This window comes from Callithrix jacchus, chromosome 17 (genome assembly GCF_049354715.1).
Source record: "Callithrix jacchus isolate 240 chromosome 17, calJac240_pri, whole genome shotgun sequence".
Taxonomy (NCBI): domain Eukaryota; kingdom Metazoa; phylum Chordata; class Mammalia; order Primates; family Cebidae; genus Callithrix; species Callithrix jacchus.
In genome coordinates, this window is record NC_133518.1 from 41530786 (window position 1) to 41545576 (window position 14791).

General features: G+C 45.4%; 1 long non-coding RNA gene across 1 annotated transcript; it reads right to left on the reverse strand.

The window, feature by feature from the left end:
• Window positions 1-10035: 10035 nt before the first annotated feature.
• LOC118148860 (uncharacterized) lies at window positions 10036-14561 on the reverse strand. Its single transcript, XR_004735893.2, has 2 exons — window positions 14474-14561; window positions 10036-10212 (listed from the first exon to the last, which is right to left on the reverse strand). It is a non-coding gene; the product is annotated as an uncharacterized LOC118148860 (long non-coding RNA).
• Window positions 14562-14791: the final 230 nt, after the last annotated feature.

Here is a 14791-nt window from a genome sequence, read left to right on the forward strand (position 1 = left end):
ATAACATTGATTTCATTTGATGCTAGAAGTATAACCACTCTACCGGCCTGTTTATTGGTAGTCCCAAATCATCAATTTCTCCTTTCATGATCTTTTCTGAAGTCACTACAGTGGCGTGTGAAAACTGTCTGTCTTCCATTTTTTCTTTTCTTTTGAGACAGAGTCTCGCTCAGTCACCCAGGCTGGAGTACAATGGTACAATCTCACCTCACTGAAATCTCTGCCTCCCAGGTTCAAGCAATTCTGCTGCCTCGGCCTCCCACGTAGCTGAGATTACAGGCACCTGCCACCACACCTGGCTAATTTTTTGTATTTTTAGTAGAGACGAGGTTTCACTATGTTAGCCAGCCTGATCTCGAACCCCTGACCTCGAGATCTGCCCACCTCGGCCTCCCAAAGTGCTGGGATTACAAGCATGACCCACTGCGGCCAGCTCTCTTCTTATCTTTTCATTTACCTCATTTGATTCTGAAAATCAGAAAATCATCACTAAACCATTACAATATAGTTGAATCACTGCTTGATGAGAAACCAAGTCATTTTATTGACAGCTGGCACTGCTAGCTCCCATTTAAGCTGAGGGAAACGGAACATTTAGGCCACAAAGTCTGGGCTGGCCTGATCCACTCAGTCTGCAAAAGGCAGGAATTTCCCATATCTAGGAAGCCAAACAACAGCTCAGGCTCTATGTTTCTAAGCTTTTGTCAGTTTAAGTTAGTGCTTTAATGCAATTTTAATAGGTAGTGATTTTATTTTGTATCTAATGAAACCAGCGAAGCCTGAAAACAGACATCAGACTTTGGAAGATAATGAGCCTGTTAGCTCCGGTGCCAACGTAGCTGAGCAAGGTACAGTACTTAAGGTACAAAGAATAGACGACTTCAGAAGAGGCTTTTATTAGATTCATTAGGATGGTCATCAAATGAATGATTTCATAGCAGATCTAATTAACCAAAGAATGTGCAGGAGCTGCATCTTCCTGCTAATTGGGCACCTAGACCCCAAGGTGTATTTTCTACCTTAGAGATACAGCACGCAGATAAACTTGATAGACTCTTTGTAGGAAAGTTTTTCATGAGGGAGGATTTTGTAGCAGAGTTTTGAACAACACAGGATAAAAACTTTCCAGCCTTCTGGCTCCTGATGGAGAACCAAGGATGGCTGTGGACTTCTTCCCCTTTCCCAGCCATGAGGAAAGCCAGCAGCAGCTGTAGCCACAGACATGAAACTTTGAGGGCTCCCTAAAAAATGGTGTGACCCAGAGAAAGGAGAGAGAAAAAGGCAGTACCAGACAGCAAAGTGAGGTGTAAGGTGTAGATTTGCTCTGCCAGGTACACAGGGCTGCTCCGGAGCAAATCATCGGAATACAGAGAAGGCATCTGGGACAAGCAGAGGGCAGCTGGCAACACTGGAGCTCTCCACGGAGGAGTGAGGTTCCATACTGGCAAGGGGGGCTCCTGGCCACCTGCCTGGCTTTTCTTGTCAATATACCGAAAGGCTGGCCTTCTGCATCCTCCACCCACTCACAAGAAAGCACAAGCCTCCAATTCCAGGAAAACTCAGACCTCCCCATCCAAAAGGCAAACTCATGTCAGCTACTGGGTGTGTGGAAAATGATAAATCAGGAGAAAAAAAAAAAAAAAGACAGCATAACAATTTGAGAATATGACCACCGAAGTAATATTTTAAAAGGGAATAATAGGAAATATTAAAGACCCAGTTGCTGATTTAAAAAACAGCGTTAAAGTCTCCGAAAGATAGAGAAGAAAGCAAGAGAGAGAGAAAGAAAATAGAGAAAAAGAGAGGGAGACACACACACAGGAAAAAAGAGAAAGGAAAGGAAGAAAAAATATGTCAAGCATGGTCATGGTCATATGTGCCTATTGTCCCAGCCACTCAGGAAGCTGAAGTAGGAAAACTGCTTGAACTCAGGAGTTCGAGTACAGCCCGGGCAACACAGCAAGACCCCAGTCTCTAAGAAAAATAAAGAAAAAATATGGCAGAAAATTGGAGTCACAGAACATACATTCAGAAGATTTGACATCTATCTAATAGTAAATTCTAGTAAAAGTGTACAATTACACCTGAAGAGAAGAAATAATCAAAATGATAATAAAAGAAGTGCCACTGAACTTTCATGTGAAGAAAGACGTGAATTTTCAGATTGAACACGTTCAAGTTCCAAACAAGATTTTTAAAACATACCCACATCTAGACACATCCTGCTAATATTTCCTGACTCCAAGGATAAAACGAAAATCTTAAAAGCTTCCAGAAAAAAAATCAGATTATCAAAATGGAACAAAAATCTGCTTTTTTAAAGCTGCACTGGGCTCTGGAAGACGATCATGTGATATATTTAATCATCCAATGAAAAATCATTTTCTACATTTTTATGCCCAAATATTAGAGTAAAATAGAGATATTTCCAGGCAAACAAGTACCAAAGGATTTATCACCTACATACTCCATATGAAAGAATTAAGCAAGCAAAATCAAATGAAATAAAATACATATTATATAAACCAAAGAGTGGCCATTGAATATGATCTCATAGAAGTGAAGGAAACTGGGAGAATTTAAGGGAAAATGCATTAGGCTGTCACGCTTGAAAAATTTCTCTTTAACAAGCAAAAACTTTTTTTTAAAAAGACGACATCTCTACTACAAGGCTCAAATCATAGTTGGCTGCACAGTGACCAATACCTCATGCCTGTAATCCCAGCACTTTGGGAGGCTGAGGCAGGTAGATCAGGAGGTCAGGAGTTCAAGACCAGTCTGGCCAAGATAGTGAAAACCCATCTCTACTAAAAATACAAAAATTAGCTGGGCATGGTGGTGGGTACCTGTAATTCCCAGCTACTTGGGAAGCTGAGGCAGAGAATTGCTTGAACCCATGAGGCAGAAGTTGCAATGAGCCGAGATCATGCCACTGTACTCCAGCCTGGGTGACAGAGCAAGATTCCACCTCAAAAAAAGAAAAAGTTTTTAAAAAATTATCTGGGAGCTGTGGTGCATGTCTGGTCCCAGCTACTCAGGAGGCAGAGGTGGGAGGATCGCTTGAGCCCAGGAGATCAAGGCTGCAGTGAACCGTGATTGCATCACTGCACTCCAGCCTGGGCAACAGAACAAGACCGTGTCTCAAAAAATGCAATGAGTTGTCTGTCTATTTGTAGTGAGTTTCTATAATTTTGTGTTGGTTCTGCGTCCATTTTGAACACAGCTTTAAGCACTTTCCCATACCAGCAGCAGGGCTTAGTCACCCTCAACAGTTTCCAGTTCTCTGACTCCTCCCATTTCCTCAGTGTGGTCAATTCAGATATCTGGCTCATACAACCGCCTCCTGGTGGTGACCACCTCCCCATGGGACCACTAGATACAACCTACTTGATTCGCCCCACTGACCAGAGATGACACATGCACTGCGGAGATATGCCCAGTGGCCACCTCTCAGGCACAGTGGGACTCCAGGGAACTCGCACCTGCCTGCTCTGAACCCACCAATTGGAACTCCCACCTAGGTAATGCCCTGGACCCCTAAAAAAGACATGGGCCTGCAGGCCACCCATGCTCTCTCATTCCCCGCCCACTGGTGGGCCTCCCTTGTCCCCACAGCTCCCCACTTCCTATCAATCATTCCTGAGAGGTGTGCCACCCTCTTCCCGGGGCTGTGGATTGCGCTGCTTCTGTTAGCTCATGTGTTTTGTTGAGTGGCCTCCTGTGTGTCTCCCTGTGGGACACACCTGAACCTAACTTCTTTCTTGGTTGGGGCTCTCCTAGAGAGTGGCTGTCTTGGTAGGAATGAACGGGACACAGATGGGACAAGAACGATGAAGGTGTCTGCCAGGATATACACATTTTCTGTGTGGGGGACACCTGGTCACGGTCGAACACTTAAGCATTAGGCTGTCAGCCTGGAGAAAAAGGATTTGGATTCCATGAAAGGCACCCCATCAACAGCCCCGAAAGCCCCATGGGGCAGGGCCAGTCTCATGTCTATCACAGGGTGTAGCTCACCTCTCCACTCCTTGTGTCTGGACCAGCCTTGTCTGCTGCTTTCACCAAGACAATGCACTGAAGTGAGGTTGTGCAGCCTCAGAGCTCGGACCTTCACCGGCCTTGCGGCTTCCAACCTCATCCTCTTGGAACACCTGTGGCCACCGTGGGCCAGGATGAAAGACCACATGGAAGGAGAGAGCCCCAGGTGTCCTAGATGAGCTCACCCCTAGCTGACCCACCTGTTGAGTGCACACAGGCGAGACCTGCTAACAACAGCCCAGTCAACCCACAGGATTGTGAAATCACAAGCCAGTGTTGCTTTAAGCCACTAAGGTGTGGGGTGGTTTGTTAGCAACCATAAATAAGTGGCACAGAGCTCAGATAACGCAGCTCACTCATTGTATAGCTGAGGAACTAGAGGTAAAGTGATTTATTAGGTCCTTAAAGGCAGAATTAAGATAGAACCCCACAGGCCAGCACAGTGGCTCACCCCTATAATCCCAGCACTTTGGGAGGCCAAGGCAAGTGGATTACCTGGAGTCAGGAGTTCAAGACCAGCCTGGTCAACATGCTGAAACCCCATCTTGACTAAAAATACAAAAAATTAGCTGGGTATGGTGGCAGGCACCTGTAATCCCAGCTACTCTGGAGGCTGAGGCAGGAGAATCACTTGAACCTGGGAGGCAGAGGTTGCAGCGAGCTGAGATCACACCATTGCACTCCAGCCTGGAAGACAGAGCGAAACTTGGTCTCAAATAAATAAATAAATAAATAAAGCCCCACAATAAAACCAGTGGCTTCTTTAGCACAGATTCTGGGTCTTGGTATAGACAGAACAATATCTGTGCTAAAGAAGCCACTGGGAATTGTGGGGGCGGCATCCACTGTGCCCTGAAAGGATGGGTAGCCAGCAGGGACCAGAGCCAGGTAGGAGGGGGAGAGTGTTCCAGCTCGAAGCTACAGGGTCAGACCCTCCCCATTCCCTGACTTAGCAAAGTACCCAGGCGACCTCCAGGTTAGTGTATGGTGGGGGTCATTGAGGGGTGACAGGGAAAGAGCCTGCCTAAACGTGTTAGGGGCTCCTCCACCTTATCTGTGGCCTGAGCTTAGAGGTTAACAAATGGAAGAAACATCAGAGAGCAGCTTGAGGCCTCCTGATGGCCTGAGCTTCCATTGAGAGGCTGCAGAACTGGAGTGGTGCTCCACAACTGTCCCCTTGTTGAGGGCAGGGCGGCCTCCAAGGCCCCACACCTGCCATAGCCACCACCCTCGGCTGCTCAGCCAGCGAAACTAGACAGGCCTCAGGTGGAGGAAGGGGGATGGATAGGGGACACTCAATGATAAGGGAAGGAAAAGGGGAAGGAAGAAGGGAAAAGGGAGAAAGAAAGAAACCCCAGGAAGAGCATCTCTCCTCCCCCAGACCTCGGTGGATCTGCTTGATGCCGGCCAGCCAAGGAGGAGGAGGATGAAGGGTCGTGTGTGGGGCTTGGAGCAGCCACTCCTTCCTCTCCAGTCCATGCCTGGTCCTTCTCTCTGGGCCATGGCAGAAGGTTCTCCCCCAGCTCTGACCACCCTAACCACTCATCTCTCACTGTGTCCCAGGATGGTGGAGTCAAGTCCTCAAAACTCAGAAGTAGCGCTCCCTCTCTTACAAAAATATGACGTCCTCTTGGCCCCTGCAAGCTATTTGCACAGCACATTTGAGATTGTTTTTCCCCCAGAATTGGGGACACCTGTACTATCACGTAGTGTTTTTCTTTTAAATGACTCACTTTTTGACTTAAATAAAGGTATTGAAGTCATTCTAAGCAATAATACCCATGACATTGTGGGTTTGATGTGCTGTTTATAGTTTTTCCTGCTGTGCATTAAAATAATTACATAACTGAGAAATGTAAATGTTCCTTGTGTGCCACCTAAAATCATCCCACTGACTGTACTTCACTCTGAAACCGTACTGAGAGCACACCAGTCAGAATACTCGAGTTGCAAGAAACAGGGACTGAGTCTCGGATTATCGTAAGTAAAAAGAGATGTTATAGAAGGCTGGAGGGGGCGGGTGGGGGAGGCCATAGTCTCACAGGAGAGGGAAGAAGGCGGAAGGTCCAAGCTCACAAAGGACAGGGCCAGTAGGTCTGGCCAGGGGCCGAGGGGGCCTCAGAGACTTGGACTGCAGCCCACCGGGGTGCAGGAACTAGAGGAATGATAGCCGGGCATTTTCTGTCTCTACATCACTCCGCAATTCAATTCCAGCGAGGGAATTCCCATCAGCCTGCTTGGATCCTGTGCCCACTTCTTGGATGAGATTATGGAATGAATTCTGCCCCATCAAAAAACTGCTGTTCGAAAATCAAACACCGCATGTTCTCATTCATAGGCGGGTGTTGAACAATGAGAACACATGGACACAGGGAGGGGAACATCACATACTGGGGTCTGTTGTGGGGAATAGGGGAGGGACAGCGGGGGGTGCGGAACTGGGGAGGGATAACATGGGGAGAAATGCCAGATATAGGTGATGGGGAGGAAGGCAGCAAACCACATTGCCATGTATGTACCTATGCAACAATCTTGCATGTTCTTCACATGTACCCCAAAACCTAAAACGTGATAATATGTATATATATATACAATACAAATAAAAATTAAAAAAACACAACTTTTTCACATGGGTGACTCCTGGAAGAGATGGCCTCACTGAACTCCATCAAACATTTAAGGAAGAAATAACACTAATCTTATAGAATCTCTCTCATGAAATAAAGAGGAAACATTTCTCAATTTAATTTATGAACTGTGTTACTCTATTCTCACACTGTTATAAAGAAACACCTGGGACTGGATAATTTATAAAGGAAGGAGCTGTCATTGAGTCACAGTTCCCCATGGCTTGGGAGGCCTCAGGAAACTTACAAAAAAGAAAACACACACAAAAAAACAAACAACTGCTGTTCACCACAAAAGGACTTGTTTCCTCTTGACTGAAAATAGCCTCTGTGACAATGTTCATGGGTAGAGTAGTTCACAACTTCACATGGAAGATGGAAATAATTTTGTGCCTATTGGGCAGATTTGGTTATTTTGGGGGATTTTCATGTTCATTTATTTCATGTTGGAGCTTCTTAGAAGGAAGGATAAGCAATAGAGGAAATTAATAGAATTATAATTTACTAGATTTTAAAAATACTATTCAAACACATGAGAAATGCTGTCATCATCACAATCTACTGATTACCCGAACCCAAAAGAAAGTCCTCCTGGCTCATTCTAAGACCAGTTGGACTCCTCCTGCTTTGACTCAAAAGCTCAGAGCCAAGTTTTGGCCTGCTGCTGCTGTGTGGTTTTTAACCTTATTTTTATATAGACATCCTTGTTTTTTATTCTTTACATCCCTTCTTCCGAAACTCTACCCACTTTCTCTTATGCAATGCATTTTGCTTTTGGAATCTCAAAAGCTACCTTAAATGTGATACAAAACAAGCTGGGCAAAGTAGTGATGATGATAATGATGATGGTGATGCAGATGATAATTTGCATACAGAGACCCAATAAGATGAAATGGGTCAGTTTTGGTCAAAGCTCCATAAGAGTCAATAGATGTCAATGACTCCCACATTTCACAGGGTGGTATAGACCCCTCACACAAGACTTGCAAATTCACTGCAGTCTTGACCTCCTGGGCTCAAGTGATCCTTCTTCCTCAGCCTCCGAAGTAGCTGAAACCAGAGGTGCACACCACCATGCCTGGCTAGTTTTTAAAAAATTTTGTAGACAAGGGGTCGCACTATGTTGCCCAAGCTGGTCTCAAACTCCTAAGCTCAAGTAATCCTCCAGCCTCAACCTCCCAAAGTAAAAATATGTGGGTTGTTTTGTTTGTTTTTAATGAGTCCTCAGGATTCCTACTCTTTCAATACAACAGTTCCACAAACTCACATCTTAACAAACAGATCTTTTTTTTTGAGATGGAGTTTTGCTCTTGTTACCCAGGCTGGAGTGCAATGGCACGATCTCGGCTCACTGCAACCTTCACCTCCTGAGTTCAAGCAATTCTCCTACCTCAGCCTCCCGAGTAGCTGGGACTACAGGCGCATGCCAACATGCCCAGCTAATTTTTGTTTTTTTAGTAGAGACGGGGTTTCACCTTGTTGACCTGGATGGTCTCGATCTCTTGACCTCATGATCCACCCGCCTCAGCCTCCCAAAGTGCTGGGATTATAGGCGTGAGCCACCGCACCTGGCCCAACAGATCTTAATGATCACAGAAACTAATTCTTCACACAACATTGGTCACCGGGTCCACAGATGCAAGTCTACATGATTTCCGCAAGAAAACCTATCACTGAACTAATGGAAGCATTTCCGTGAGAGTGGAACATAGAATTGTTCTAACTTTAGCAAATTCCACTCCATCCAGAAGCCTGGAGCTCCCCTAGGCATCTTTGGATTTTGTTGTCTTGATCTGGAAGCTTTCCGGCTTTTCTCTTGTTTTGCATTTGACTAATACTGGTCTTTTGAGGCTCTAAGGACAGGACAGCTGCTTCCCCTTTCTCATAAAACGTGCTGACAGAGGCCACTGCCCAGGGGCTGTCAGGTAGGTGTGGAGTTTGAATAGGGAATGGTAAGAAAGAAAATAGAATATAGAATGGTGGTGGGCCCCACCAGCAGGGAAATCCAGCATGTAAACATCAGGAAAGTGTGAAAGAACTTGACTAGATTATCAAACCAGAAATAAAGTGGTGAGGGCCTCGCCTGACTTCTTTATAGGCAGGGAGGTTAAACAGCCCTGCTCCTCCATGAAATGTGGTAGCTAAATGCGGCGCTCTCAGGGGGAACCAACCCACTTTACCTAATTGCTAAACACTTCAAGATTGGGTCTTTCTACATCTCCTTAATGATAGGTTGTAATGAATGTTCAATACGTTTTAACTGATGTGGTAGGAAGAACGGGATTGTGCAATTTAAAGCGAGTGGTACGAAACTCTCCCAGATCAATGCACTCTCAGCTAAATGTTTTTATTATAATTACAGAAAAACTAACAGATTAAAGTAATTGATTCAAAATAAGAAACTATTTCGTAGTTTCCTGAGGTTATGGCTTTTAGAACACTATCTTTTCTGAAAACCAAAACACAGCAAATGAGATTTTTTTTTTTTCCTCCACTGTTTAATTATTTTTCCTTCACCTCTGGGATCATGCCTGACAGCTAGAAAATGAGAGATCAAGGCATCCTAGGGCTCCTTATTAATTCTACACACCAAAATTTTCCAAATAACCCTGTGTGACATACAGCTGACCATAAATATTTTAGTCTGAGAAATGTATATACTTAATGTTAAATTTATGGCTTGGGGATAAGCTGGCTCTCCACTCCTTATGCTTTTTTTCCCAGAAATTCCTAAAGATAGATGTTGCAGAAGGATTTTTTCGAAAGAAATATTTGTTAACAAGTTATCAACCCAAGAAAGAAATGGTCAAAGATTTGAGCATATACCAGTGACCAAATCAGTTTCCCATATTTGGAAATTTCCCCAGTAGGAGAGCAGAGTCCACATCCCACTGGAGATGCCAAAGGGGAGCCAACACTGCATTCCCAGACTCCTGTGCACTCAGGCCCAGCCTGTGCCCTCCGTCTGGCTAGTCAGCCATGCAGGGATGGGGGAAGACGAGAATCCAGGCTAACAGCAGCAGCAGCGGCAGCTGAGCGTCTGTGCTGCAGTGCCTCTGCTTCCAGTATTCGCCAAACCTGGCTTGCCTGCCTTCCTAGCGATTCCCAGAGTTGTCCAGAAATTCTCCTTCTACTTAGTCAGCATGAGTCAGTTTCTGTTGCATGCAATGAAGAATCCTCATTTGGACACAGTGGAGAGAGACTGTGCTTAGATAAGATGCCAGGCCTCAAATGTGCCTCAGTTTCCCAACTAAAATATGGAGCTGCTAATACTAGCTCTGCTTCACTGAATTCTTGAAACAAAACAACTGTAAAAATCCCAAATCCTTTGGAATTGTTAAGTGACATGGACAAAACAAGGGTGTGTACATGTTTTTGAACCAGCTTATTTTTATAAAACAAATGCAAATTTCAAAGCCAGAGAAGAAAAATAAAAGATTCCATGCAGAAATGCTGTTCCATGTCCATGTTCCAGTCTCTTCAGGCAGTAGGTGGGAATCCAGCCTACACGACAGCCTGCTTGAATTTTTCTGCTCCCAGGAGCTACCTGGAAGCAAAAAAGAGTTTATTCACAAACCCACCAATGCCATCTAAGGTTTTGAAAAGCATTCCACTTAGCCATAATTTCACATGTGTGTCACAACTTCTGTGAGCTTCCTGTCCTGTATTTAAGCTACTGAGATAAATACAGGACCTTGGTCTCAAGAATTCATCTGTGCAAGTTGTTTTCTTCTCACCACCTGCAACCTCCAATCAGGGCATCTGAGGCAGAGGCTAGGGACATGGCGATTGTGTCACAAAGAATGATCTCAGAAAGAGGAAAAGCAGCGGACACAAAGAAACCCAACATCAGAAGCCCATTCTTGAAAGTAAAGGTCACTTAAAGAGGGAAGATTTGTAAAAAAGTGCAGTGTGTCTGGAGAATATTCCTTAATTATGACTGTCTTTTTAAGGTTGGCCAACATACTGAGACTCTATTTCTAAAAAAAAAAAAACTTTTCCAATTAGCCCAGCATGGTGGCACATACCTGCAGTCCCAGTTACTTGGGAGGCTGAGGAAAGAGATCGCTTGAGCCCAGGATAAGACTGCAGTGAGCCATGATTACACCACTGTACTCCAGCCTAGGTGACAGAGTAAGACTCTGTCTTAAATAAAAATTTTAAAAAGGGCTGGGCACCATGGCTTACACCTGAGGTCGGGAGTTTGAGACCAGCCTGATCAACATGGAGAAACCCCATTTCTACTAAAAATACAAAATTAGCTGGGCATGGTGGCACATGCCTGTAATCCCAGCTACTCAGGAGCCTGAGGCAGGAGAATCACTTGAATGTGGGAGATGGATGGAGGTTGCAGTGAGCTGAGATGGTGCCATTGCACTCCAGCCTGGGTGACAAGAGGGAAACTGTCTCAAAAAAAACAAAAAAAGACATTCTTTTTAGTCTTTATAAGGTCAAGATGCCCACAAAGTTTAGAAAATATCACATGCTTTCATTTGCAAATCTGTCCCACAGTATCATGTCCCCTCTCACTGCAAATGTGTTGGAGACAATGAACAAGAGATTTTCAATGGGCTGATACCATGGAGAAGGAAAGAGCCCCCAGAAGCTCTGGGGCATTTGACCCAACAAGCTGCTCTGACCAGTTAATGTTTTCCTGCTGGTGTCAATGACTTGGAAAGTCAATACCATCCAGGTAGGCTTTTTCATCAGTTATGATACCCTGAACTCATCTTCTTTTCACACCTGCAGCTTAGAGAAAATTCTATGAATCAGCCTGTCACCCACTTGCCTGCACATGTCTCCAACAGGCACAGATGTGGCTGCGGCCAGCCAACGTACAGCAAACCCAGAGATTCCTTTTAGGGGAAAGTGCTACTGAGAGAATATCAAAATCTGGGCACACCTAAGGGAGAGCTGCAGACCTCTGTCTTCATGAACCTGACACCTTCATGAACAGAGCAGGGAAAGGAAGCCTGTTCTCCAACTCTGCAGGCTGTTTGTCCGTCCTCCCACACTCTGGAGGGAGGGCCCCAGTACACACAGCTCACCAAGTGCTTGTAGAATTCCAAGGAAAGAAGATAGAGAGGAGGGCCCAGCTCCGACCTCACCCCACAGCACAGAAGCGTCCAGTCAGAAGTGGCTCCCCTTCAGGATTGTGCAGGGGCCTGTGGTGCCCCAGCTCCCAGGGTAGGGAAGTTAGGCACCTCAGGTTTGCTCTCAGCCTGCCATGCCCTTCACCTGGGGCACAGTGAAAGGCCTCTGCTTGACCAGCGATGGACAATTCTTTTGCACAGTTTCTAAATGTGTGCATCCAGGTGTGGTGGCTCATGCCTGTAATCCCAGCACTTTGGGAGGCTGAGGTGGGCAGTCAGGAGTTCAAGACCAACCTGGCCAACATGGTAAAACCCTGTCTCTACTAAAAATGCAAAAAAGTTAGCCGGGGTGGTGGCACCTTTAGGAGGCTGAGGCACAAGAATCGCATGAACCCAGGTGGCAGAGGTTGCAATTAGCCAAGATCGCGCCACTGCACTTCAGCCTGGGCGACAGAGCAAGACTCTGTCTCAATTAAAAATAAAAGTAAATTAAAAATAAACAAAAATAAATACATAAATATGTGCAACCCCCTGAGAGCTTCAGCCACTGCAAGTTCAAATGTGGCTGTGGGGAAGGGGAGGGGATGGTGCAGACCTTGGCTCACCCGCCACCCCCAGTGTGGTTCTACAAGTTCTGTTCTATACAGTGCATCCATAACTCATTCTACTGGGCCAAAGCACGAAGAATTAACTCTTCAGAGTTTCTACAATTTGTGTTAGTATTTTTCAAAATTATTCCTAGATGAGACACAACTTTATTACCAGCTCTAGCTGCCCTTTCAAATTCTAATATTCTCATATTCTGTGCATCCCACGAGGCCCCTTTCATGACAAAGATATTTACCTTAGATGTGTGTAACTTCCAGGAGTCTAAAATATGATCATAAAGCTATTAGCTAACACGGGGGCTTTTAGCTTCTTCAAAGCAGAATTCACATCATTAATAAGTCTTTTAGAATATTCATGTTTGCATAACTTTCCTTTATCCCCCTATGTGTGGAGAACTTATAGACTATATATTGTAACCATCAGGGGATCCACAGAAATGAGGCCTATGTGACATTTTATTAGCCCCATTAGATGGAGGGGGAGAAGAAGCAAGTTAACATTCTTAGGAGGCTTGTAATGGTCTAAAGCTTTGGCCAGGCATGGTGGCTCACATCTGTAATCCCAGCACTTTGGGAGGCTGAGGCAGGCAGATCAAATCCCTGCCTTTGGGAGGTCAAGAGATCAAAACCATCCTGGCCAACATAGTGAAACCCTGTCTCAACTAAAAATACAAAAATTAGCTGGGCATGGTGGCACACACCTGTAATCCCTGCTACTCAGGAGGTTGAGGCAGGAGAATCACTTGAACCTGGGAGGCAGAGGTTGTAGTGAGCTGAGATCACACCATTGCACTCCAGCCTGGGAAACAGAGGGTGCAATGGTGTGATCTCAGCTCACTACAACCTTTATATTAAGACTCCGTCTCAAATATAAAAATAACAAATTTTAAAAAATAGTCCAAAGCTTTTCCTTCTGAAGCCTTGCCCTTAGCAAGAGGAAAGGCAGGCTCCTTAGTGTCTTCTCATAGGGCTCACTGCTGTCTTGAGAGGCCAGAAGACTGTTGCTCTTCTAGAAACCAACCCTGAGAGGTCCCTCTTAGATTCAGGGTTGGTCTAGACAGTGGCTCTGAAACTTGAGCACCTGTCAGAACCATCCAGAGGGCTTGCTTGTTGAAACACAGATTGCTGGGCCCTGCCAGAATTTCTGGTTCTGTAGGTCTGGGTCCTGAGAATTTGCATTTCTAACCAGTTTCTGGGGATGCTGATGCCACTGATTTGGGGACCATACTCTAGAACCACTGAGGCACTGTTTTAGGACACTCTAAAAGAGCCAATATACAAAGGCTCCTACTGGTCTCCAAGTCCAGCTGCTTCTCAGGTCCATGGCCCTCAGACCCCAGCTGGATGCACTGAGTACCCGCTCCTTAGGAACTCAACTTTCCCAAGACCTCAAGCCAACAGCTGTCCATGCGGCTCCTCCCTTACCACAAGGACAGGTCCTCACTGGCCCCGCCCCGGTTTTCCTCCAACTGAGATCAGCAACGTAATTTGTGAGACCCAGTGTAAAATGAAACCCTGGGGCCTCTCTTTGAAAAATTAAGAGTTTCAATACAGCGACAGTGGAGCATTAAGAGCAAGCATGGGCCCTTCTCCCCATGGCTTGGCCCCTGGGCACCTGCAATTCAGAGCAGTGAGTGCTGATTCTTTCTGGGCCCCAGCCTCCTGTCTCCCTCAGGTTTTCTTTTCTGTTTTTGTTGTTGTTTTTCAGACGGAGTCTCACACTGTCGCCTGGGTGGGAGTGCAGTGGCACGACCTCAGCTCACTGCAACCTCTGCCTCCCAGGTTCAAGCGATTCTCTGCCTCAGCCTCCTGAGTAGCTGGGATTACAGGTGCCCACTACCACACCCGCCTAATTTTTGTATTTTTAGTAGAGATGGGGTTTCACCATGTTGGCCAGGCCAGTCTCAAACCCCTGACCCCAAGTAATCCACCACCTCGGCCTCCCAAAGTGCTGGAATTACAGACGTGAGCCACTGTGCCTGACCTCCCTCAGGTTTTCGTACAAGAATCCATCCTTCCTCTGCTTCAAGCCCCTCCTTGACTCTATAACTTCTGCCCCTCAAGAAAAGGGTACTGGTATGATATTTTTGGAGAAAATGTTAAATACCTGTTAAATGCAGCAATTTCACTCAAAGAGATTTATTCTTCAGTGGATAGATTCCCTGAAGTGCTCTCCCAGTGCTCAAAGCCTGTTCACTGTTACGGTGCTTGTAATAAGAAAAAATTAAAATAACAACAGCTTAAATGTCTTTCAATAGTAGTTAAAGATGAGGCAGATTTATAAGTAATAATAAAGAAGTATGGCAATATCTAGTAACTATCAAAGGCAAGTTGAAAACATTGAGGGGTGTGTGTGTGTGTGTGTGTGTGTGTGTATGTGTGTACATGAACAGAAAAACAATTCAGGACATCTGAACAAAAAATT